This window comes from Tyto alba, unplaced genomic scaffold (genome assembly GCF_018691265.1).
Source record: "Tyto alba isolate M040663 unplaced genomic scaffold, T.alba_DEE_v4.0 Super-Scaffold_27, whole genome shotgun sequence".
NCBI lineage: Eukaryota > Metazoa > Chordata > Aves > Strigiformes > Tytonidae > Tyto > Tyto alba.
The window spans coordinates 22,709,510-22,732,713 of record NW_024881301.1 but is presented as its reverse complement, the minus strand read 5'-3'; the positions used below and the strand labels follow the sequence as shown (position 1 = coordinate 22,732,713).

At 41.0% G+C, this 23,204-nt stretch overlaps 1 protein-coding gene and 1 long non-coding RNA gene across 4 annotated transcripts in view; one reads left to right on the top strand and one right to left on the bottom strand.

The window, feature by feature from the left end:
• Positions 1 to 5,321, bottom strand: part of STX17 (syntaxin 17) — a 35,951-nt gene extending 30,630 nt beyond the window's left edge. For 2 of the 3 annotated variants that reach the window (XM_042797933.1, XM_042797934.1), the window contains exon 1: positions 5,129 to 5,321. The gene's annotated coding sequence lies outside the window, so the exon portion shown is untranslated. The remainder of the gene's footprint in view (positions 1 to 5,128) is intronic. The other variant, XM_033004341.2, reaches the window with a different exon arrangement.
• On the top strand, positions 4,575 to 22,050 carry LOC122153930. The gene is made up of 3 exons (XR_006165778.1): positions 4,575 to 4,930; positions 12,142 to 12,372; positions 17,375 to 22,050. It is a non-coding gene; the product is annotated as an uncharacterized LOC122153930 (long non-coding RNA).
• Positions 22,051 to 23,204: the final 1,154 nt, after the last annotated feature.

Here is a 23,204-nt window from a genome sequence, read left to right as displayed (position 1 = left end):
CAAGTAGTCTTACAAATCCCCTTCTAACCCAAGGCATTTAATGTTAATAGTTCTTTGTCTAAATCTTCAAATAAACATGCAGTGGGTGGCCTCACATTTTTCAGGATGTGAAAAGAACTTTAATCCTCTTGTGTCAATTTACTTTTTCCACCATTCTAACAACAGTAGCTTAAATGCAAGATGATATCAAGTACGTTGGTTCTTCTACTGTACCTTGGTCACTACAGTCCCCAATACGTTTGAAAGAGCTACTTGTATCTCACAACAGAACTCCATTTTGAGCCTAGAACAGATTTTTTTTTTTGCAGTGAGCAAAAGATAAAAATCATCATACTTTAAACTGCAGTGCCTCCTCTTCAAATACACATTTAATTTCCTGATGGCTTATATGCTAATCCACGAGTTTATGAGCTAGAATTAATTAAAAATTGGTTCCTTAAAGATATTTAGTAGCCATGTTATGCTTTTAATACCGAATAATCTTGAAGAAGCGATGACACAAATTCTTCAAACCTATCACACAACGTGAACTCACAGAAACCCACAGCACATTCTGTCTTACTACAAATACAGAAGGGACTAAGCTAAATCCATCATAATTTTGTCCTTAACCTTTAACAACAACAAGAAATTGATAAGAGTCAAAACTGACAGCGTAGATGACTTATAAACTTGGACCACTGTGAAAGTAGAGTTAATGTAACCAGCGGCCATATGTCTTGAGTAGGTTATCTGAATAAGCAACAGTTTTAAATTCAAAGATTTGGCTGCATGCAGGGTTCTGGATAGTCATTTTTTGCTCCTTAAGGATTCCCAGACAGTAAACCACCTCTCACAACAGTGTCTACAAATCTCCTTAAGACACTACTGCCTAAAATTCACTGAACAGTAGGTGTGAGAAACTAAGATAGAAATACAAAACCTCCTTACATTCTCATCAGGTCTCTTGCTACATGTTCTCTCAAACAGTATAGTAGCTTTTGTAACAAAAATTCCAACCCATAAATTACCAACAACAAAAAAACTATGTAAGGTCTTACTTTTTTAAAAATTCATATAATATGGTAAATAAAATTAACATTACAAGCTTTTGTGATGACCTTGTGTTCGTTCCAGATGCAATTTCAAGGAAATACAAGGTTTCTTGCATACTTTATTGGGTTTGTGTTTTCCTAAGCTTAACTTTAACAATTAATTTCTAAAGCTGTAAAGCCTGTTTTTCTGAGTAATCACAGAACAACAGGACGGTTTAGATTGCGAGGGATTTTCATACGCCATCCAGTACAAACTGAATTAGATATGGTTGCACAGGCCCTTGTCCAGTCAAGTTGTAACACCTCCACGGATGGACACTCCACACACTCACTAGACTCCTCCTTCAGGGTTTGACCATTCTCCAGGTTAAAAACAAACAAACAAACCAAAATCAAAAATACCTTCACTGTAGCTAAATCAGCTTGTGTCCATTGCCTCTTGTCCCGCTGCCATGCACCTCCAAGAGGAGCCTGGCTCTACAGCTTCCCACCCACAGCAGTAAGATCTCCCCTTCCTTCACTTTAAGGCTGAACAAATCCACCTGTTTCTCCTCGAATATCATGTGCTCCAGCTCCCTAACCGCCTTGCTAGTCTCGCAAGAGCCAAATAGAGGGGAAGAGTCACTCCCTCAACCCACTGTCCTTCAGCCACATTTACTAGCTCAGCCCATGATGCAGTTGTCCTTCAGACTCTTATTCAGCATGTGCTCTGCCACAACACACAGGTCCTTTTCTGCACCCGTCAAGTCTTCCCACAGCCTGTTCTAGTCATCAGGCTATTCCATCCTAGATGCAGGGCTTTCTTTTTGCCTTTGCTGGAATATATGAGGTTCCTGTCAGTCCCTGTCTCCATCCCGCCAAGATCCCGCCAAGTAGCAGCCCTGTCCAGCCTATCAACCACTCTCCTCAGTTAAGTAAAAAACACTGCTTAGCTTTTTAAGAAGATAATTTCGTCTCTATCCTGGGATCTGAATTGCAGTCCCCATGTACCTGCAGGATTTCTGAGCCCTTTCTCAGAGATTACCATTCAGACACCACACAGTTGCATGACAGATCCCCTTCCCTTCCTGACCATTTCTGTACAGGACTGTCACTTGAACAGGGGCTTGGACAGTCCTTCCTGCAGGCACTTATCAAGTTCCACGCACAACAAAATCTTAAATTCTCTGAGACTGGAATGCATGGCTCCGATTCTCTAAAATAAATTCAAGTTTGAGCAAAAAAGCCCGAGAGAATACTGTATCATTAAATCAGTAATTTAAAAAGTTAAATAAAACCATTTGTAATTAACTGTCCTTTATTATATTCACTGTGCAAGATATTTTGATAAATACAGAACTTACAGAATCTTGTCTTTTCAAACGTTGATGCTACAGGCCTGTTAGAGGTTATCTTCTAAGTAAAATACTTTCAATTTAACATCCAAAATTCATGTACCAAAATTCAATTATATTTCAGTGACAGAAATAACACTTATCCAGAAGTGATCAGGAGCCAGATGTAGAATAATTTACAGTCAACTAAGTTAATAAAAAAGAAGACATATCCAGAGCATACTGTAGCAGCATTAGCAAAGTATTAGGTGGTAGCAAAAATTATATACATATCTCCCTTCTTAATATTTATGTTTTCTGGAGACCAGCCCCAAACTGAAACTGTAATTGTGAAGTTAAATTAGCATAAAGGAATACCATTAATTTGATATCTGCACTTAATATGAAAATCATCTACAATTCTTACTACCCAAGACAGGGTAAAATTCCTTATCCAGTTTGTTCAGCTTACGTCCTTGAAATTATTAAAGTGTATCTTCCATAAAGGATTAGTCCACACGTTCTTGTTAGTAAGCAACAGAGCAAAAGAACCTGAGGAGGTCCACTGGTTTGATCTTTGCTTTACCAATTAAACAGCTATGTTAAGCAAACAAATTTTTTCAAAACCAGATCGCTTCTTCTTTCAGGTTTTGAAGGTCCAACCAGCATACGCAATCTTATTTCACTGCTTAAATCAAATAATTCTAAGGGGGAAAAGAATCTTAAGGCATCCAATTCCCAATAGTGAAAGTGTGAATTTAGTTCTGACACCAACACAAAATCTCCACTTACTATGTGCTGGTACACAGAAAGCACATAGTCCCATAGTTGCGCTCAATCAGAAGTAAAATTCTAAGTACAAACTTGTTAATTTCAGTAAATGCTGCCAATACATATCAAATGTAATGCTCGTGAATTTCTGTTAAACTGCCCAGTGTTCTCCATTCAAAAATGGTAAGCAAAATACAGAATAAACCTGAAGAGTTCTGCTTGCCCAGGGAAATGCAATGTAACACGTGTATTTGATTTTATTTCACTTATCACGCTTTAGACAACCCCTGCCACTAAAAAAAAGTACTTCCAGCACAGATGCCTTGTTTTAAAGGGTTGTAAGGCCAAAAAGGTTTTTCCTTTTCTCACCATAAATCAAATAAACTGGAATACACATGCTAAAATACAGAGACTTACAACAGCTTTCTCACTAAGGTCACCTGAAACACTTCTTCTAGAGTAGCACTGGCCCCAAAATTGCAGTGACAGAGTATTAACTACCGCTCACTTGGCTGAGGTCTGTAGTTAGTAAGGAACATGCTTCTGCAGTGGGCTACAGCCAAATTGCTCTTTGGGTCTAAATGACATCTTTCTCCTTTGGCTGTAAAAGGAACCATAGGAAAATAGCTTTGTTAGGCTGAAATAAGGCACGGTCACCAGCACCAGTGTGTTTGCAGTGTGGCATGAAACTACTCTGCGGTATAAAGCACCGCGCATGCGGGATCTCTCACAGAACCATGAGATTAGCAGCTGTACGTAACAGGCTGTGGCTCCTAGCAGATCTGTGCACTTGTGGATCACCCGGCGAGACAAACATGATCCAGACAAGGCAAGGGCACATGACTGCATTTTGAGAAATCTGAGCAGATGACAGGCATTTTGTATTGGTTTTACACGTTTAAGCCAGCTACAGAAGGGCAAAAAATACCTAAATGACTAACACATCAGCAATTTTTGAACAAAGCTGAACCGGAGGAGCAAGTCTGTAGTTGACGGACACCTGCAATAGGTGGCCGCAACACAGTTCAACCTGCAATGAGAGCCCTAACGCCGATTTTTCTGCATTACTGAACTATGCCTCTGATCTCACCCCAGCAGCCAACAGGTGACGGTGACCTACCCTTCCCGCACCTCGCCCCTGACACGCAAGGGCTGCATGCAGAGGGTACAAGCGTAAGAGTAACGAACAGTTTTTAAGTCTTACATCGAGGTTTTAAGTGGACTTATACCAGTTTATTTTTCCCAATTTACGCTTCTAAAAGCTTGGGGAATGCCGGGATAAGCAATTCGTCACGTTGTGCTTTTACACTCTTAACAAAAAAAAAAAAAAAAAAAAAAAAAAAAACACTAAGAGAGTAACAATTCAAGCCGGTGTGGCAAGCTCCGGCTCGGTTCGGCTCTCCGCCGGCACGCCGGCCTGTGCCTCCCCGCGGGCTGACCTCCGGGCCCGGCCGGGACACCCCCAGCCCCTCCGTCGCGCTGTTCGGCCTCGGGCACCCGGCGGCTGCTGGGGAGGGAAACCGCCCTCACCCGCGCAGGGCCGAGCCGAGGGAGCGGGGCCAGCCCCGCCAGCCCGCCCGCAGCGCCCGGGGACGGGGGCGGGCGGGGGGCGCGGGCCTGCCAGCGGCAGCAAGGCCCGGCCTACGGCCGCGGCCCGCAAGGCCGAGGTGAGCGGGCGGCGGCCCCGCTGCCCGCCGCGGCCCTCGCTGAGGGGCAGGAGCCGGAGGTCGCAGGAAGGAACCCGGCGCTCCGCTCCCCGGCCCCGCACCGCGCTGCGGGCCGCTGTCGGCCGGCCGGCCGCGTCGGCGGGAGGTAAGCCCCGGGGTCCCGCCAGGCCCCGGCGCGGGAAGCGAAAGCGAAACCCGCGGGGCCGCCGTCGGTGGCGGCCCGGCAGCCGCCGCGGCCCCGCTGCCCGCCCTGCCAGCGCGGCGCCGGGGCAGCCGCTGCCCCCCCCCGCCCTCCGCCGCCCCCGCCCGTGTGCGGGCTCCCAGCCGCCCCCCGGCCCCTCACCATGTGGCGGCTGTGGCCGAAACGAGAAGCGAGGCGGCCCCGGGACGCTGGGCGGGAGCCGGCGCGCAAAGCTTCCCCCTCGGTGGGAAGCGGCCCAGCCCCCGCCCGCCCCACCACAAACACGCACACCCCCACCCCTTCGCCGCGCCCCGGGGCCATTTTCCCTGTGTTTATTTCCCTCCGTCATTCTCGGTGTGGGGCGGGAAAGGGCCGGGGCGGAGGAGGAGGAGGAGGAGAAGCTACCCTGGCCGGGGAGGCAGTACCGGTCGTCCGGGGTAAGAGCTCATCGGGACGGAAAAGTTGTATTTCTTCTAAAAGAGAGGCAAAGGCTCGTATTAAAAACCTGTCTTAAATTCCCCACTACAAACATTTTTGCTTGTCTTGACAATAAGTTTGGGTAATACCAAATTGCCAGGTGGGACCCTGGGGATACAGAGCATCGATTTGCAGGGGGCAAATGCCAATCAGGCCGTGCCGGTGAGGCTCCTTCGTCCCCTCACTAACCTTCACTCTTTCTAACAGCACTCAGAAAATAAGTATCTAAGAAATACTAATGACCTGTATTTTGAAAATAAGTGTAACTGTTTGTGTTTGACACTTGATCGCTGGATCCTTCCCCCAGCAGCACAGCCCCTGCCTGGCAGAGCACCCGCTCCCAGCAGCTGCAGGGCAGGTAGAAAAAAAACCTCCAAGGGCCTCCCTGTATCACTTCGGATCGTTTTATCACAGCTGAATAGAAGTGAAAAACTATCTGGCTACTGGGCAGTATCTGTGGAGCAACTATGTTACACCGCTATTAAAACATTTTTTAACTGAACTCAACAGCATTAATAGAACAGACTTAAGATCCAAAGTAGCAAAAGTGGATTTAAGTTGATTTTGATGTTCTGAACAACATGTACGATATCTGTTCACCTGTGTGTCACTCCATGCCCTTTTGGCCAGTTCAATATAATTTGGAGAAAGTCATTATAGTCCTGTAAGTTTCACAGAAATTGATAGGTCACTGAGGAATTAAACCTGAATTTGTTTCCTCAGCAAGGGAACAGCAAGCAAAAAACTCAGCTTTTACACATTTGCATTAGCAGCAATCAGCTACTCAGTTTATATATATTAGCCATACACTTTGCATCTACATTGTTCCAGACTGATGGATGGGATTTTCATATGGCAAACGGAGAATAAATTGTAGTTATTGTAACTGAGGTTATTTAGGAGCTAAAGGATCCAAACACACAGGATCCAGTGTCTTCATTAGTTCCATTGCTCACAATACAGCTGCTGGAATGACTGGAGTGCTGGGGAATGCCAAGGTACTAAAAAAAAGCTTACACTGAACATATATTTAAAAAAGGGTAAAGAGGTTGACACATGCTAAAGAGGTTGACACAAGCTAGGCTAGTGTAGCCAGTTTGACACGGATATGGGGCAGAACCATGGAAATGCTGACTTGGGATACAGCCATTAAATGACAATAACTAAATGCCAGTCAACACACTTTTATGAAAAAGATTTGATAAAATGCATTTGAATTTACGTTTGGTTGATAAAGGTAACAGTGTTGATGCAACAGCTTCCATTTGAGGTAGAACAGTATGCTATTCTCATAAATACAACATGGGATACAAATTCTGCATAGTTCATAGTAAGTGACTCAGCTGACAGTTCTCAAGGGAAGTAATTGTAAGTGAAGATTTGTCTTAAGGTTGGTTTTTTTGGGTGGTGTTATTCTTGGCCTAGCACTATTAGAAATGACCTAGACAAAAGTACCAAATCACTGCTTTGCTGTTGTAAATAAAGATAAGGGCAGGTCACTTAGGTAAGCTCCATTGCACTGCTTTGTAAGACCTTCTCACTTGTACAAATACTCTGAAGACAGTAAAATTGGAGGTTGTACATTCAAGATAAAGCCTCCAAGCCACACCTGGAATCTGAGGGAGAATGACTGGCATGAGACAGTGCTAAAGAGGACCTGGACATGATGGTACATAAGCAGCTGAACATGAGGTCCCAGAACAAAGCTTTTGCTAACTAATACTCTGGAACAAAAGCAGAGGAGCATCAAATACAACTGGAATGGATATTACCCCTGTTTATAGAACTGATCAAACCATTGTGGAAATAAAGCATTTGGTTTGGGCATTTGCAGTTCAAATGGATGTTAAAATATTGGAAATAGTCCATAATCAAGTTATGAAAGGCGTGGAAAATGTGCATTAATGTAAGATATTTTAAAAGCACAATCCAATGCAGGCAAAGAGGTACCTTTGTCATAAGTGTGCTAGTGCTTGTCTGGGTTAGAGATGTTTGAGGAGTAGAAGCAGTGTTGGCTTTCAGAAAATGATAATATTATGAAAGGAAAACTAAAGAAAATGAGATTAGAAATATGGCATATCTTAATTGTCTATAAGATTAAATTGTCCCGTGAATCTGTTTTGGAAACAATACAAAAGCGTCAGGAAAAAAATGAGATTTTTTTCAAATATGTACTGTAGCTCAAGCATACACAGCTGCAATTTTGATGCAATATGCATTGGCAGGAGTTCTGTGTGGTCTGTTACAGAGGTGGTACAACCACAAGGTTACACTTGGGCTTTCCTTTCCTCAAACTTCATGACTCCCGAAGAAGACCGAGATATCTACTTATGTAGCCCCAGAAGAAGGAGTAGGATACCAAGGATATTCCCAAAGAGAAAGTTTGTTTTTTTTTTTTTTGGTGAGTTCTAACAGGTGACATCTGAAGAGCTCCTGGCACATTTCATTGTGAACACAACGTTCATACCTGACTGCTCAGTTCTGCTACCATTGCATGTCATCTTCCAGACAAACCAGCAGTGACTTCAGAGAAGTCCAAATTTCCTCAAGGAAAAAATGACAATACAAAATGCTATGTCACTCATGTAAAGATCTTCAAAGGAACAAGAGTTCCACCTTCAGGTCTGGGAAAATACTACCTCTGATGGCAAAAGATATCGCAAAAAAAAAAATATTAATGTGTAGATGGAGTTACACTTCCTGAATTACAGACTCAGACTTGTATTTCATGTCTGTGATCAATTTTGAGTGGTCTCTTATAGATCTGATGAGTGTGTGTATTCCTATACGGTTACCAGGGAAAATGTTTCATATCACCAACAAATAACATAGTAGAAAATCATGAAGAGTCCTAGAAAGGCAGAGAACTGTTGTACATCTGACTAAGGAAGAGCTTTCAGCAGTTTCTTTTTGCACATAAGATCATTCATAGTTTTCAGATACGTGGATTTGGGACCAGGATCCAGATGTGCAATTCCTTTAACATACTCAGCTCTATTCTCAGCAGTCTTTCCTTATACACAGACTCTCAGATCACTCATGCTGTGGATGGTATTTCAGTGAGTGTTGCTCAATAAACACAGAAGTTCCCAGATACTTGCATTATGTTCCCAAAGATATATCTTTTTCCAGTAGAGCATTTCAAAATTCTGTTGCTTTTTTCAATGCGTTATTATTACAGATACACAGTTTTCACTGTCAAAAGGCTTGTGCTGGCAAGAACCAATAATAAAGTTTCCATTGTGTCATGGAAAACAGCCATTACTGTGTTACAGTGAACATTGCTTTCTCTCACAGTCTTTCAAGAGCACAAGGTTGTTGGAAATGAGATCCCCTTCTAACATACCTCTCTGAAAAAAAATCAAACTCTTCCAGTAATTCTTGACTGAGGGGTGTTTTGTGGAATACATGGCAGTGTTTTCTGAAGCTGTCTTCCTGATGTAAGCAAAATACTGCGGGTTGTTTTTTTGTCAACTGTTTGCTGCTGCTGTAGTGTTTTACAGTTGGTGGAATTCTGATCCAATGCCCTTTCAGTGTAATTTGCTGCAAAACCAGCTCAGATTTGGTTGAGGATCATTTGTACAGCATTGCAGAAAGTAGGACTCCCAAGTGGTAATGGAACAGAAGAGGTTTATTATACATTGACATATTCACAGTAGCAGTAACACTGAATAGGGTGTAAAAGTAGGAGAGAAATCAATTAGGGAAAAGCAGGTTTTATTTTGAGAGAAACATTTCCTCACTGATTGCACTGGCTATTTGGGTCTTTTCCAGCATATTCACAAGTCTCACACTCTGACCTTGGTGCGGGAACAGTTTATAGTAACTGCTGTTGATCTACCCCTGCACCAGTGACACAGGAAAGCCCATACAGAGAGGATGGTGGGTACAGAAACTATTTACAACTCCTGGTCGGCAGTAGGGTTTCCCAGCTGACAAGAGCAGGGTGAAGGTGGGAGCTCGTGTTGCTGATTCTTGGGGAACGTGTACCTGCAGCCCATCGCCTGGGGGAGCCTTAGCTGTCCACTACTGGCATTACCAAAGGAGATAAAACATTAAAACAAGCGTTGCTGGGGTTGTGGTCTGACCTGGGAGCTTCCCCATGACTGGAATTTCATCAAGATCCATGTTTTTTTCCCCAACATCTTTTCGTTCCCACTGGAGCTGAAGATGATTTCTCCCACTCAGAACTACTGCTCAGCTTTCAGTATGCGCTATAGCAATGGTGTATCAGATATTCTCAGTTTCACTTGCAAGGTAACCTAAGCAGTTTTACTTTACTTAAGAGGAAGGTTGAGTTAACTCAGTTAAAAAGCTTTTAGCGGGACTGTCTTTTGTGCACATTTATCTCTTGTTATAGGACCAAATTACACTGGCATCACCTTAAGCTAAATCTCTGCAAGTTACCCTAGCTAAAAAAAAAGAGTTTCCATACAAGGCAGTTTTACCAACTGAAGTCCATTTTTGTTTTTATACAAAGCCTTAGAAATTCTGTATCAAATTCTAGTGCCATTCAAGTCAATAGTAAAATTTACATTAAATTTAGCAAGGTGAGGATTTCATTCTTTGTCCAGGTTCCAACACTTCTGACACAAGAAAATACAAATTGTATTCAGGGGTAAAAAAATAGAAGGTGGCAAATCAACGGAGCAAACATTCATTTATCCAGTTCATCCACCATACTTACCAGTAAACATTTCTTTTATAAAACCAATCAGCCTTGAAAGAGGGATTGGGAATGTCTTTTAATTTCAGACCAGAGGTGTGATACTGTCAGCTTGCATTCATAATCAGTTTATATTAAAATGTTTTTAAAACCATTTTTAATTTATCTTGCGTAGTTAGGCAGGTGATTCTCATTCTGCCGCTTCTGTAATGTGCAGATCACGAGCGAACTGCCTGTTCAATAAAAACATCAGGGAATTTCAGAAACAAAATTTAGAATACTTAGATCAGTTTGGGGTGCTTTTCCACTTACTTGATGTTACAACTCTGCTTTTAAGATTTCTAGATTTGTCTTTGCCTTCTCTCTTCCCCTTTATGAGATAACCAGAAAGTCATTGTTCAACTCTGCCAAAAAAGTGCCTTGTGCTGCGAGGTGGGGCAAACACACATGAAGATCTGTAGCCTGGCTGGTTTGGATTGTGTAATATTTCTTGGATCTTGTTTTTCTGGGATAAAAAGTTTGTCAGAATGTTTCTGATTGAAAATCCACATCAGACTCCAGGGAGTATATTGAGTTAATCAGGAATTTATGTGTCTGTGTAATGACCTATTAATGCCACTGCTGGTTCAAGGGCCTTGTATACCATCTGGCTTTGGACTGTCTCCAACAGTGGCCACAAGTGCACGGTGAGGTTAGAGTAAGAATGGGCCAAGCATACGCGCTAGTTCCTCCTTAATGTTCTCCCAGCCTTCAACTTTTTTTTACACTGAGGGGTTACCTGAACCAAATGCGGTTTGTATCCTTAGTAAACCCAGTGATTCTCTCTTTCAAATGCTCACCCAGTCTCCCCTAGAACGTAAGTAAAGCTCTTTTGAGCACAAAGTCCTTTGGCAAAGATTTTCACAGGTCTACTGCTGTCTGTGTGAAGAGACTGGCTCTTCTGACAGTTGATTGCTGTGCAACCACCCCCCATGCTACTCATTACTCTGTAGACCTCATTTCTGCTCTACGTTGTCTTTTTTTTTCAGGCTCAACTACTCCTTGTGGACAACTTACTCAATAACTTTGAACATCCTTGTTGTTTTTGTGTGGGCTTTTTCCATTTCTGATATATCCTGTTCTGTTTTTTTGGGTTTGGGTTTGGATTTGGTGCTTTCTTTTTTTTTTTTTTTTTTTTTTTTTTGAGATAAGGGGACCAGAGCTGTACATAGTACTCATTTTGTGGGCAAAATACAGATTTATACAATGTAATAATTGTATTTTCTGTGTTGTTGTCTATTACTTTGCAAGCAATTCCTAGCATTTGATATGTGTCCCCCTCTTTTTTTTTTTAACCAAGTTTGAGAATTTTTCCCACAAGTCTCCATTATAACCCCAAAGTCTTACTCTGTAATTGTTACAGTGTTTACATTATTGTAATGGCCAACATAATGGTTGGCTACTTAGCTTAGGAACTGGCCATGCAGTTACACTGAAAATGATTGAAGGCAACAGAATAAATAAGACAATTGTGTAAAGGAATACTTTCACTCACAAGGAAGTGGTTCTTGCTAGGAGAAGTCAGGGTGCATTGGAAGTAGAGGAATGGCTGAGGTATAATTCAGCATCTACTGCTAGAAAGTATCTGTCATTTCTAATATGTGTCAAGCGCTGTACAATTTTAAATGTAACTGAAACATTATCTTAGTAAGTCATAAAGTACACTGTCTCAGAACCTGTGCTGCTTTGATTCGTTCTGTCTTACACATTTTGCAGTATCCATCAATTTCTCTGTATCTAGGAAACCCCTCATGACCTGGATCTTTACAGTGATGCTTCCTGGTATTATCTTGAAAAGTTTAAGTTGCTTCTGGCAGAAGTCAGACCCTTTTATCCGAAAGACACAAAATGAGAAGTTAGTCACTTACAATTAACTCCACTGTCTCCTCCTTCCTGCTAGGTCATAGCTATATCTAAGCCATGAGAGGGAATGCTGGCATCAGACAAATGGCTTAGGTTCACATTTCAAACTTGTTTCTTTCTTCCCTGCTAGATGGTTTTACTGCAGAGGTGCTCATCGGCACTTCTTGAAGATTGATGGTCTGGTGTCAAAGATGCAAAGCTGAAGGGTATCAGCTCTGCTGTCCAGTTGGGTAGACCTTTTCACTACCTCACAGGCAATGTAATGTGTACCCTAAAGCTGTGAAGTGCTCAAGTTCTGTAACAGTAGAGTAGAGTTGCTGCATAAACAAATATGCATGATCCAAAGAGACATAATTCCACGGTAAGGATTGTTTTTATAAATAATGTTTGAATCTTATTCTATTTACTTTTAGTATGGCGGTAACGCTGTGAAACCCCGAAGTTCAGTCTTCTAGAGATAAACCTACTTTAAAGTTTTGTCTCAGAGAAAGAAAGCCTCTAAAGCCTATTTTAGTTGAAAATGTAATTGAAAGTTTGATTTTCTTGATGAGTACTTTGGGGTACATGTTCAGCTAGCTATGTGGAGAATTAGCTGTTCAAGTCCCATTACTGCTAATGCTACTACTAATTCCCTGCACATCATACTGAATATTTACATCTTTGTTTAGTATGTAGATGAGCCATTCAAATATTGGTTTCTCACTGTTACAGTCATCTGTAATACAAAAAAATCGTAAATATGTAGAAAAGACAATTTCAGTTAAAGATGTTTAATGCTGTTTAAAAGATAGCAATATTACAATTTGAAGTAAACCCTAAATTATGGCTAAAATGGCTTAATTTCTTACCTCAGAAATAGTAGATTGGATTAATGTTCTGTGGGCACCGTGAATGTGGATTATTTTCACTGTGTGCAAAAGCTCTGGGTGTCAGAAAAGCTTAAGAGGGGCATTAGCTTAATGCTTGGGTTGTACAGAAAGTGAGTTATTTTAGCAGTTTTAAATCTGGTGTCATGTCTGCAGGATGGATTTTGATCATTTATGAATGGTTCTCCTCTATGTCAGCTGCAGACAGGTAAAACACTGGGCAAAAAAACCTTTAATTGGTGTGTGGCTGTGTTTGGCATCCTTGCACATTGATAGCATCGTTTGACTAACATGACTGGTTCTCATTTTCAGTCTGTCTGACTGCTTCATGCTGAGGGTCATCTCTGAGCTGGGCAGCAGTCCCAAAGTGAATAGGATGGAGGTTATAATACGAAATAGCTCTTATGAGCCTCAGGCCTCAAAAGAAACCAAGATAACATTTCTATGGATCTAAGCACAAAGTCTACTATTTGCCTTTCTTTTGCACGTAGTTGCTTAGGTCTCTTAGTTGTTCCTTTAAACTGTAAATTTTAATGTAGCTGTGATTATCTTAGGGTTTTATTATGAATTTTACTGCTCCACTGCTATACTTACTACTAATTTGTCCAGTCTCTTGCTATGTCTGGAATCAGAGATATGGCCTAACAGGAACAGTCATCATTTTCCCAAGCGATACATCAAAATTCTGGAGGGATAAGGTGCAACACCTCAGGAAATCACCGATGTTATTCTCCTTGATTTCTCTTGAGAAAAAATGATCTGCTTCCCTTCATTATTCCCCTTCACTCCTCAATGTCAGGCCTGGGGAGCAAATGTGACTTCATTTAATCATTTGTGGTGCTGAGGAGCGACAGTAAAGGCACATATGACAAAACTGATGTGATAATATGCATATATGTATTGCACAGCAATAGTTAGACTCTGCATCCTCTGGATAAGGAGCACTAGGATGAGCTTGCTGATGAGGATGCTGGGATCTGCCATCTTCCAGCCCACATCCTACATTTGTTTCTTGTTATTAATAGCCTTGTTCTTTGCATTGCCACCTTCAGAGTACTCTGCCACTAGTCTCTTCTCTCTGTCCTTCTTGTTCCTTCCCCAATTCTGTTCCCTTGTGTACGACTTATCCCGAAAGCTCTTTATCTTTTCCACTATCCAAATGCCCTGGGTCTGTACTGCACTCCAGCAGACCTAGGAGCCCTGCTGTAGTGCTAAAAGCACTCATAATACGTAGGAATGGTATCAGTACTGTAAGGAGGGGAATTGATGACAAAGGCACACTTTCACTACTACCCTTAGCTGGACAATGAGACAGCACTGGTGATCACCATACCAGTGTAACATGTGAATCCTCACAGCTCTTCACTTTAACATGTTTTGCATGAAATGTGGAAATGTGTTGCACGCATGAGGGTATCATTCCTTTTTTTTTTTTTTTTTTTCCAGTCAGTGCCCTGGATCTGTCCATGAATTGCAAGGCAATGATGCTTTTTAGTCCCTCTGTATGATCAGTTCCAGGTGGGAGGTATGTTCCTCTCTCTTCCACGAGGCTGCCCTAGGCCTTCTGGTCCCATTCAAAGAACAGGTCTATCCAGGACACCTTAGGTTCTCAGCATCATGCCTGATAACTCATCAGACTCTTTTTAGAAGATAAGACTGGCTGTAGGTTTTGAGACTTGCTGTTTGGTATTTTTTGCTTCACAGGTTGCAGTCTTCAACAGTGTTATTCTATCTACCCAGCTGCTGTTGAAGCAACTTCTAAAGACTGAATAATAGACTCTGTGCTACAACAAATAGTAGCATTTCAGAAGAAAATTGTATGAAAAGTTAAAATTTTATTCTAAAATGTTAGATTTTTCCTTAGATTTACATAATTACAGAAAAGTATATTTTAATTCTTCTATAGTCTTGAATGACATAAAAAGTTGGAAGCAACAGAATGTCAACATATATAAAGTTGTTTGTATTTTTACCAATTTATAATTTCATTAGCAAAAGTCATGAAGATTGCAGATGTTGTGGTTTAAAACTCATACTTTATTAATGTAAATTTCTCAGATAACATTCACATTTTATCAAAGTGGGAATTTTGCCATTGATTTCTGTGTCACCAGTATTTGACTCATTTAAGATAAAAAAATGTCCTATTTCAGTGTTGACATATTGGAAGTCAAGCACAATATCTTAGCATAGTTACAAGGCATGGAGTTGTAATCAGACTTTAAGCTCCGTTTTTTGCTATAGACTGCAGGTCGGTATTGTAGTGTTTTGTAGTGTTTCTTCCCTAGATTGATGTCCGTTCCTGCTGCAGCCCTTCAGTAGACGTTTTCTGCTAAGGCAGAGTGTAGTCACTAAGTGCATGTGGATACAAACTGAATCATCAAATCAGGACTCTAAAAAGCAAGAGAGAGAAAAAAGGTGATCACTCTGTATGAGATAATTAACACTGGGATCTTTACAAAACGAGGAAATGGTAATTCTTGGGAGATGGGTTGGATATTCATGGACACAAGCAGATTCACTGTCCTGTATTACAGGTAGGGTCAAACTGCAAGGTTTCATGGTTTTTCACTGCCTGCTACTTCATTTAATCATTTGCAGTGATGAGGAGAGACAGTAAAGGCACATACAGCAAAACCGATGTGATAATATACATATATGTATTGCACAGCAGTTATGAATACAGCAGAGGTTATCCACCATCTACTGTTAGACCTCTGTCTTATGAGAGAAGATGGAAGCAGAGTTTGAATAAAAAGAACAGCAGGATTTAATCAATTTCCTGCCAATGTGCAAACATCTGTATCCACAAAATGTTGTCCAAGATCCATGTTTGGCAGAGATGGCTGATGAACTCTCAAGTAGTGTGCTGATTTTTTTATATCTATTTTTTTTTTTCTAACAGGCATTATTGCTGTGATCTGTTACCCAACTCCACCTTTGCTATACCAAATCATATCAGAGACTAGGCAATTGTTGGAAATATTGACTGAAGGGTGACTTGTGTGCATAGAAAGAGGGGAATTTTAACATCTAATACTGAAATTGCCCTGACATGCCTTGTGTGTAGAATTTTTACCATAAGCTGCCAGGCTGCAAGCACAACCCAGATGTTCAGCTTAGACAGGGTTTTAATGTCAAACTGCGTGTTTAAGGTGAGGGAGAGCTATAGAGCCAAAAAACCCACCATCACCCAGACAAAAGGCTGAAGGCGATGGAAGTACCAAGGAAAAGAAAAAAAGAGCAAAACCAGATTTCACCTATGTCAAAACGGATACAGGCGTTAAGAGTGTAATCCCCATCATCCCAAACTATAAGGTACCACACCCAGAGCATTTTCGGGGCTGAAAGGAATTCCTGAAAAGACAGATGCTCAGAAAAGAGAGGCGAGGTGAGGGCTGCAGCAGGGATGCAGCAGGACGGGTGAAGGCAGGTTCCCTGCGGAACGGGCTCCTGGGGCTGAGCCACCCCCGTGCTGGCAGCAGGGCAGGGCTCACCTTCAGCCTGTGCCTTGGTGGAGGCATTGATAGGGCTTTCACCTTCTCCCGCTTGTCCTGAAACTTGGATAAGGTTTTCCTCTTTAAAACCCCTGCTTTTCCATTGTATTTGGTTGAGACCACCCAGTGGGTTCAGAAGTTCTCAGTGGGGTCTGAGGGACAGCGTCATAGCATGACATAAGCTCTGTTTGCCCTGAAAACTAGGCCAGAGGGGATATTAAATAATGTTGTAGGTGTTCATGGCACAGGTGGCTCAGGTAGAACAATCTGAGGAGACTAAGTTGCTTTTTGGATTAAACAAGATGGATTCCTGAGGTAAAAAAGCACATTTGCATGTAATTAAGGACTATATCATAATGCTTACCCAGGAAGGGGGAGAAAAATAGTTTCTTCAGGCACAGAAGATTCTTCTTGCTCTTTTATTTCCTAACTTCTAAATGCTTGACTAGAGCTACATAACTTTTTAAACAGTTTTTTTGTGTGTGTGTGAAATACATGTATCAAGTACAGCAACTGTTCAAGTGTGAATTTATTTTTAAATAGAATTGACTCCTTGTATTAGTATAGGCGCTTTGGAAGTGGAAACATTTCTATATTATCACCATCTATCTTTTGAGAAAGAGACGGGTATTTTTACCTTGGCAATTCTGGTAGCAAGGTGGAGGCAGTTTTACAATAATCTGAATATATTTAAGGTGTGCAGTTCATTTTTGTACCTAATGAATAACTGTGTGCCTGAGTGGGTGGATGGAAAATAAGAAGCTCTCTGATTAGATAGAGAAGGTGCAACATGTTACATTTATGCACGTAACATATCTGCTAATATTCCAGTACATTTGATAAAGTCCCTGTTAAATGCCATTTTTAATGCATATGATGGCAATCAATTTTCTTTGAAAACTGTCATTCTAGGAGGGAAAAGAAAAAAAAATGTCCATACCTTTTAGAAACCAATACAAGTGTTTCATGAAATTAAACCAGAAATCACATTATTTTCCAGTCACATTTCTCTATGGTCCCTGTGGTGCTGTCGGCAGAGCTGAAAGAGAAACTGGCACAGGCTGAAAGGACGATGGGCAGAGCGAGCGCTCGCTAGCAGGGCGACACATGATTTCTTCTGCACCGAGTGGGTTCTGACACCTTTGGTCCGCAGCCGCCCCACGTGGCTGCGAAAGACAAGCTACCAAATGCTGTGCTCGCACACATTTAGTAATTAATAGTAAAGCGATGACTCAGAACATTGAGGCAAATTAAGCAGCACGTTATCAAGAGAGTACTGCGGCAGCGGCTCAGCAGCCTACATCAGAGAGCCTGCAGCACAAAGCATAAGGAGACCTGAAGAGACGTCTGAAGTTACGGAGAAGGGGGCGAAGCAAGTCTTCTGCCCCATTTCTGTGCGAAAGGATGGCTGGTGCGAGAGGGCCCGGCGGTCCTGCCGGCCGGCGTGCCCGGGAGGTCTCAGCTGGAGGCAGCAGCTCCGTCCAGGCACTGCTGCCCGGGTGGCACAGCTGGCCAGCAACTGTAACTAACTGGCAGCTAACCAGCTGCAGCTTGGGGAAGAAGATGCTCCATAGATACTAAGAAGTCATCTTGTGGGAGGACTGCAGAGCTTTGCTTCTTTCCAGCAGTCGTATTTGTGACCTGGTGTGATGAAATTTTCTGTATTTAGCCGTTCCGTGGTAAAGATGGCAAAAACTTCACTTTTATCTGTCAGGGACATTATGTGTTGATCTATGCAGGGAAGAAAAACTAACTATCCCTTGGGAATTACCTGTGATGGTAGCGTGTCGTCATTTTCTTTAGCTCTTCCTCCCTACAGACAACAAAAAGGGATGCCCCATTTGTAAGGAACATTTTGCGTTGATACAAGTTATCTGGGAGAAAAAGAAACATCCCTTGGAAATCACATACCACAATCAGTTTGGAATTGATTTAGTTGCTTTACATTTCTTTTTTGCAGGATAATTTTGATACAAAATATGGAACACGATACCTGTAAATCACTTCTGAAGGAGCCCTGTGGCCTCAGAGCTGATAGTCTTTCCTGACCATGTGCTATGCCTTTCAGAGCAATTGCATTCAGCCTGTGTATCGGCTTCCACTGCAGGTCCTATAAGTGGTAAAATCATCTAATTCACCATTAATTGATTGCTACATATCAATACGGAAAATGGTGCATTGCAGCATTTGCATCCTTTGTGCAAAAAAATAAAGCAACATTTTTAATGAGAAAGGAAAAAGAAAGTATGACAATAAATTGAAGAGGTTGTTCATTTAAATAGTTTCTAAATGAAACATTTGCATTTTGCGACTAAATCTACATCCTGATGTCTGATATCTGGAGCAAATCTTGACGTATCTTGGGTATCTTCTTGAGTATCTGCTTGGGCGATAGGTCCAGTACTAAGGGTAAATCTGCCATCTTGCACATGTTTGGCTCTCAGTACTCTCTTCTCAACACGTGATTGCATCTTAAATTCTGCGCTCAATGTTTCGTGTTTCTGGAATGAGTGAAACCTGGGAAGGGGACAGAAGAGAGGTAAACCAGATATGCTATTTCTTGGCTTTCAGGTCCCATATGAGCAATTAATTACAAAGCAGCCTTAGTAAAGAATGCCAATATCCACATATAGTCCCCCTTACAAAAATAAACTTTCTCCAGAATATACATACACTTCAGAAACATAAAATTCAGAAATAATTTCAACATATTGAAATACTAATTTTAAATGCATTGCCCTAGAATAGTACAACAAAGGTGAGGAATGGGAAAGGGTAGAGAAGAGCTATAGGATAAAACAAGGCTTGAAGCTGGGAAAAAGGTGTATGACAGAGACCGACAGCTCTACTGAAGACTTTCTTGTTTTCCTGTTGGTTTGGAAGATGCTCTCTCCCATGGAATAGTTGCCTTGGTCACAGCAAGTGAGACTTCTGCCCAAGCTCAGCACTTTCATAACCTATGCAAAATAGCTAAATCCCAGTCTCAGAGGGGACTAGAAATTTTTAAGCAGAGCTAGGTTTAGCATCTTCAAGTCTTCAGATCATTTCCTTTTCATCTCAGACAACGTTTTGGTCACACCATTGTGTGTAAAACATTACTTAAGGTTTAGGGTGGGACTGGTAACCTGATGTTTGTAAATTAATCTCAACTGATTTATTTTAAATTTTGAAAGATGCTTGTGAGAAGGAGAAAGAAGATCTTTAGATCATCCTTGCTTCCTCTGACTGATGCCCAACTGCTACCATTTTTGATAACTGGTGGTCAGTTTATTTATGGTTTCAAGGTTGCCTATGGAAAAAAAAAAATAGAGGCAGAAACTTGATTATAAAATGACACACCTCCAAAATTGGTGGTGTTTAGGATGCCTGTCACTGAAAAGGTAGCACTTGAAATAAATTGCAAGTGAAATTCATATCAGGATAAACTTCAGAATTTTCCCAGATATCCCGAAAAGTCTGGAAAAAGAGATGGGTGCCTGGGGCCCTGCTTAGGCATCTGTTTGCCATATGTTTTTGCTAAGGAAATGAAATAAAATGTTAGAAAATCTGCAAGAGGTAAAATGTAGGAGGCACAAAACTAAAAATAGCAAAGCTTACATGGAGACTGGGCATCTGGGTCTTCATGGGCTCAAAATGGAGTATAGTTAATGCAATTTTTACCAAGTGCTTCTGAAGCACAGCGGTACTGGTCCTCACAGAAGCCGTATCTGATCCATGGATCTCCACCAGTCCCAGAAAATGGAGAAAGACTAGATTGATTGCCCACAGACAGGTAGAGGATAAGCTAGAAACATCAGCAAATTAAAAGTTACACGTCTGAGGTGCAGGTGTCAGGTGCGAAGGGAAACGTGTCGCGACACCGGGCACAGACTATTGTGAGATAACCCTAGGAAACAAAAATGTCAATGTGTACTAAGTGATACAGACCACTGGCAGGGAAATGAAGAGAAAAGCTGGATGCTCAACTAGATGGGGAACAACTGGAAAGACAAAATAGCACAAGGAAAAAGTTGCTGGAGAGGCTTGTGTGGAAATTATGGGAACAAAAGCAAAGACAACTTAGAGCAACAAGTTGGGAACATTGCAGAAATCAGAATGTAAATATGTATGGTAAGCTGCATAACTGACATAAAAGCTGTACACAAAGCCTATTAAACCCATTAAAAGCTAATATACATATGTCCTTCAGAAAATGAACAACCCATGTTATTTTATTATTGCTCTGGCTACTGATGTTATTTCTCAGCTCTAGACTTTGAGCTGGTGAAACAGGAATAGCTCTGTCAAAACTAATGGAGACAGCAGTTTGCTCCAGAAGGAGAACTGGGTCTTGCCTGTCTGCGTGGAACCTTTGTCAAGATGGTGTGTGAAGAGATACCTCTACTGGTGCCTGGAAGTTGAGTAACTCTTTGGGTCAGCAATGAAATATTAGCATGAGTGTTGCTTGGACTGGATGAATCATTCATTGTAAGTGGATTACAGGATAATTTTAGCTTTTTTGTTGTTGTTCACAGAAATCATTCATGAACTGATCCTGATTCTTCATGATAGACTGATTTTCAAAGTCCTCACCAGAATATTGAGAAGGAAAATATTGTCTGTGCTCGTGAGTTGTTAACTTTCACTGTTTGCTCCTTGTGACATATAACTGGTCACTTCAATTGCATTGCGGTTTTTCTGCTCCATGATTAATTATTGGAGTTTGGATACTGAATTAGAGCATGATTACTAATGATTAGTGAACACAACATAGTCTTAATTTTGCATGAATAGTCATGTTTGTATCTGAGAATTCAACTGAAAACAGATATTCCCAACATGTTTATGCCAATAAAAAATCAGAGATAAGGAATAAAAAGGAGCAAGAAGTTGGCAAGGAAAGATACGTTCAGAATTTGAATACAATTGAATAAACTTTATTTTTGCAACATTTATCATGTTCTAAATTTTGTCATGTCGTCAACACATTTAGGAGCTCAGAAGTGCTCTTCTTAGATTGGACTTCTATTTGCAGGTTGACCTACAAATTTGTCAGGAGAATATAGTTAGAGCCAGAAAAAAACCTGTCAGGCAACTCAGGCTGCCCTTGTGCATAAAGATCATGAAGGCTCATCCCTAAACTGAACCCTACAACTTCAGACACACTGGAGCATTCAGACAGCCAGGACAAAGTCATTAGGTTCCACCAAGACTTGCATCCCCTGCCATTGCTGGGAAAAAATAGTTTCAACTTAATTTATGATGATCTATATGTATGTCTCTGATTCCTTGCTCTGAAGTGAGTTTTCAGTATTGTGAGATTGTATTTCTTACGCCTTAATACATGTCCTCACATCTCTGTACAATTTTTTAATATGCTCTTTTAATCAGGCAATTCATATCACTTCCTACAAATTGCCTGTTCTTTTTGCTTACCACCCCACTTGTTTTGGTATCCCGTGCAAATTTAATCAGTGGAAACTAGCAGTGACAAAATCATTCACTAACAGACTGATAGGAACCAATTCCCAAGTTATATCCTTTTAGTTCCATATAATGTGGTGTTCAAAATCCATGGTCAAATGATTTGAAGACACGGGCCTATGAATATTCTGTATGAACACGGTTATCTTTGTGAAGTAGAGCAATAGCTGTGAACAAAAAGAAAATTGAAGAAGATAAAATAAATAAGGTTTGTTTTACAATACATGCAGTCCATTAAATCATTGATTATTATTAATTGCACCTTATGTGTTCAATTCTATGTTGGTGGGCTTCTAAATGAAACTCCTTATTATGTGTCCAGGTTCAGCATCTGACTAACAGATCTATGTTTTCATGGATCATTTCTCCGCTCTTTTTTAATATTTGGAATACACTGGTAATTCAAAGATCTCTGAGACTTTTCCTGTTTTCCATGCTGCTTGTTTCCCTCTAGGCTGCTTGATTTGTACATGTGTAGTTGCAGCTGACTCTGCATCATATTTTTCTTCATTCTGGATGCCAGGTTTTCTGTTCCATCTATAACATTTTACTGGGCAGATTTATCCTCCTGCTTCCTTCTGAAATCAGAAGAGAAATAGTGATGAACACATCTGTCTTCTGAGCCTTTGTTCAAAATTATAATACCTGTTTCTAGCAATGGACCAATATTTGGTGCAGAAATTTTTTACTCTAATGGGTTTCTCATATGTTCCTTTTAACTATGCTGCCCATTGATCTTTTCTTATTTGTTTTCAGCAGAGTACATTTTTTAAAATTTGCAGTTTACTGTTATTCTTTTTTTGCATTCTTTATACTTAGATTGCTAATGTTTGACTAGCATTTCTGCATCTTCTATATTTCACAAATTCTCTCTTTCCCAGCATGAATTCTTTTCTACTTGCAAATTTGTGGCACTTTTTTTTTTTTAATACCCAGTAGAATGTTCTTGAACAATTTCCAGTTCCTATTAATATTTCCCACATTAAATTGATGTTCCTAGCTTGTTAAAGCAACAGGGTTTTTTAAGCTTGGACAAATTGTCCCTTTCTGTTTCTAACTGATAACGCATTCAATGCGCATTGAGTAAATGCAAGAGGGTCTCAATTACTGGTAGCCAAATACGGCAGGTCTTTACCATCTGAATTAAGTCCAATAACTAATGTGTCTGCATTGGCTGCAAGACACCCTGTGTTTAAAAAATATTATTTGTTGTTTCTAGAAATGCTACTAAAATGATGGGACAGCCTCTATAATTGTGGTCTCCAAAGTGGGGTGCATGCACCCCAGGGGGTCTTCAAGACAATCCATTGGGGGACAGGAAAAAAAATTAGAACTTCATTAGTACTGGTATATAGTCTACAAATAAA